General features: G+C 50.6%; 1 non-coding gene across 1 annotated transcript in view; it reads left to right on the forward strand.

Moving 5' to 3' along the window:
- Positions 1 to 3,350: 3,350 nt before the first annotated feature.
- LOC125773715 (5.8S ribosomal RNA) overlaps positions 3,351 to 3,438 on the forward strand; it is a 158-nt gene continuing 70 nt past the window's right edge. The window contains exon 1 of the ribosomal RNA XR_007420319.1: positions 3,351 to 3,438. This exon is cut by the window's right edge and continues 70 nt beyond it. This is a non-coding gene — a ribosomal RNA (5.8S ribosomal RNA).

A 3,438-nucleotide genomic window follows, 5' to 3' on the forward strand; every position in this document is an offset into this window, starting at 1 on the left:
AGTTGAGTATAAATCCTTCAACAAGGATCAAGTGGAGGGCAAGTCTGGTGCCAGCAGCCGCGGTAATTCCAGCTCCACTAGCGTATATTAAAGTTGTTGCGGTTAAAACGTTCGAAGTTGATTGCCCGTCCAGACACGTGACCGCCACGGGCGCCCGGTTACACGCCGGGGCCGTTCGTGCGCGCGCTCACGGCTGCGACTCACAATGGTGTACTTGGGCGTTACTCTGTGAACGAGTACCGTGCTACCGGTTAACTCCGGCACGGGCTCCTCATGGTGCTCAAGATACTCACATTTACCTTGAACAAATTAGAGTGCTCAAAGCAGGCTAAGACAAAGCGTCCGGCCCCCCCGTGGGGTTGGCGTTGGCCGAGAATAATCTTGCATGGAATAATGGAATATGACCTCGGTTTATACGATTTCGTTGGTTTGTCAGAAACCTAGAGGTAATGATTAACAGAAGTAGTTGGGGGCATTGGTATTACGGCGCGAGAGGTGAAATTCGTAGACCGTCGTAGGACCAACTGAAGCGAAAGCGTTTGCCATGGATGCTTTCTTTAATCAAGAACGAAAGTTAGAGGATCGAAGGCGATTAGATACCGCCCTAGTTCTAACCGTAAACGATGCCAATTAGCAATTGGGAGACGCTACCCCTATTCGGTGCTCTCAGTCGCTTCCGGGAAACCAAAATCGGGTTCCGGGGGAAGTATGGTTGCAAAGTTGAAACTTAAAGGAATTGACGGAAGGGCACCACAAGAAGTGGAGCTTGCGGCTTAATTTGACTCAACACGGGAAAATTTACCAGGTCCAAACTTATCGAGGTAAGACAGATTGATAGCTCTTTCTCAAATTTAAGGGTAGTGGTGCATGGCCGTTCTTAGTTCGTGGAATGATTTGTCTGGTTAATTCCGATAACGAACGTGACTCAAACATGCTAACTAGAACGCTGTCAGCAGTGCGCCTCCGGGCGCACCTGACGTTACAGCCGGGCGGCGCCTTCACGGGCGGTCGTCGGCTACGTTTGCCCTGCTTAGCGGGACAACTTGTGTTTAGCAAGCTGAGAATGAGCGATAACAGGTCCGTGATGCCCTTAGATGTTCTGGGCTGCACGCGTGCTACAATGTGGGTCGCAGCGTGTTCTCGCCAATAGGCGCCCCCATTCCGAGAGGAACGGGAAATCACTAAAATGCCCATCTAGTCGGGATTGGGGACTGCAACGGTCCCCATGAACCTGGAATTTCTAGTAAGCACTAGTCATTAGCTAGTGCTGATTACGTCCCTGCCCTTTGTACACACCGCCCGTCGCTACTACCGATGGATTATTTAGTGAGGTTTCTGGAGGCTTACCTTCCGCGGTTCCTTCGTGAGCTGCAGCTGGCATGGCTGAAGTTGACCGAACTTGATGATTTAGAGGAAGTAAAAGTCGTAACAAGGTTTCCGTAGGTGAACCTGCGGAAGGATCATTACTGATGATCGTCCGCGAGTGACCAACCATGGGCTGCCTTCGGTGTAGCTCGGTCGCTCGCTTGCTATGTGTCAGAATTTGTTGAAAGCCAACTCGTTCGTTGTACACTTTGATGGGTGACCATCACTGTGTCTCCGTGCCGTGCTAGATCCCCCCTAGCCGTAAGGCACTTTGAACGCCCCTTCGACGACGAGTTACAAGAGTGTGGTATGTGTCAGAATCTGGTGAAGCTTTCTGCATGTGATGTGCCTTGTGTGGATCCGTGGCCATTGCATTGTGTCTGGTGTGTAGGTACCCAGACACTTAGAACGCTTGCGCGGAAAGCAAACTCGATCGTTGTACACTTTGATGGGCAACCATCACTGTGTCTCCGTGCCGTGCTAGATCTCCCCTAGCCGTAAGGCACTTTGAACGCCCCTTCGACGACGAGTTACAAGAGTGTGGTATGTGTCATAATCTGGTGAAGCTTTCTGCATGTGATGTGCCTTGTGTGGATCCGTGGCCATTGCATTGTGTCTGGTGTGTAGGTACCCAGACACTTAAGCAAACTCGATCGTTGTACACTGTGATGGGCGAGCATCACTGTGTCTCCGTGCCGTGTAAGAGCTCCCCTGGCCATCAGGCACTTGAAAGGTCCTTCGACGACGAGTTACAATAGTGGTGTGTTAGATACGTCAGGTGATGGTATCTACTGTTGTGCAATACGTATCCGGCCACGGCACGGAACGAACGGGAACTGTGGTGCAGACATACAAAGAGTTAAGCCTATTAGTCATTAACTCTAAGGACGGGGCCATGGGGCGGTACGCAAAGGATACGGATGAGCGAGTATGCAGGCCCAATACTCAATAGCTCGATCCGATCCAAGCACATGAGTTGACTGCGGCGCCAGGTTAACCAATGTGCTAGATTCTATTTGGCCAGTAGAATCTTGTGTCTTATGCGATTTGATACCAAGACACCAGAACGAAAGTTAGTTGAAGAGTTATTAAACTCTTATGAAGTATGGTTGTGCAATCACAACTTATGACTTTAACCTATAAAGTGGATATGGACTTGCAATTATAACATGGAATCTCTACACACCCCATGAGCTCGATCCAATCCACGCACACGAGTTGCCTGAGTAGCGACAGGTATACCGATGTGCAATACGTATCCGGCCACGGCACGGAACGAACGGGAACTGTGGTGCAGACATACAAAGAGTTAAGCCTACTAGTCATTAACTCTAAGGACGGGGCCATGGGGCGGTACGCAAAGGATACGGATGAGCGAGTATGCAGGCCCAATACTCAATAGCTCGATCCGATCCAAGCACATGAGTTGACTGCGGCGCCAGGTTAACCGATGTGCAATACGTATCCGGCCATAGGCACGGAACGAACAGGAACTGTGGTGCAGACATACAAGGGCCATGGGGCGGTACGCAAAGGATACGGATGAGCGAGTATGCAGGCCCAATACTCAATAGCTCGATCCGATCCAAGCACATGAGTTGACTGCGGCGTCAGGTTAACCGATGTGCAATACGTATCCGGCCATAGGCACGGAACGAACAGGAACTGTGGTGCAGACATACAAGGGCCATGGGGCGGTACGCAAAGGATACGGATGAGCGAGTATGCAGGCCCAATACTCAATAGCTCGATCCGATCCAAGCACATGAGTTGACTGCGGCGCCAGGTTAACCGATGTGCTAAGAGAGTTGTTCCTGGGCCTTCAAAGTGACTTCAAAACTATCTTAGCGAATGGTGGCCATGGGCGTAGACATGAGCCACAAGTCACAAGGCCTGGGACTATTGGGTAATAAAGACAACTTAGTCAGAAAGTTAGTCTTTGGACGTACCACCGGGATTGTGTTACATTGGGAACCTTACTATAAAACCCTAGGCAGGGGATCACTCGGCTCATGGATCGATGAAGACCGCAGCTAAATGCGCGTCACAATGTGAACTGCAGGACACATGAAC

The sequence above is a fragment of the Anopheles funestus genome, assembly GCF_943734845.2.
Source record: "Anopheles funestus chromosome X unlocalized genomic scaffold, idAnoFuneDA-416_04 X_unloc_48, whole genome shotgun sequence".
NCBI lineage: Eukaryota > Metazoa > Arthropoda > Insecta > Diptera > Culicidae > Anopheles > Anopheles funestus.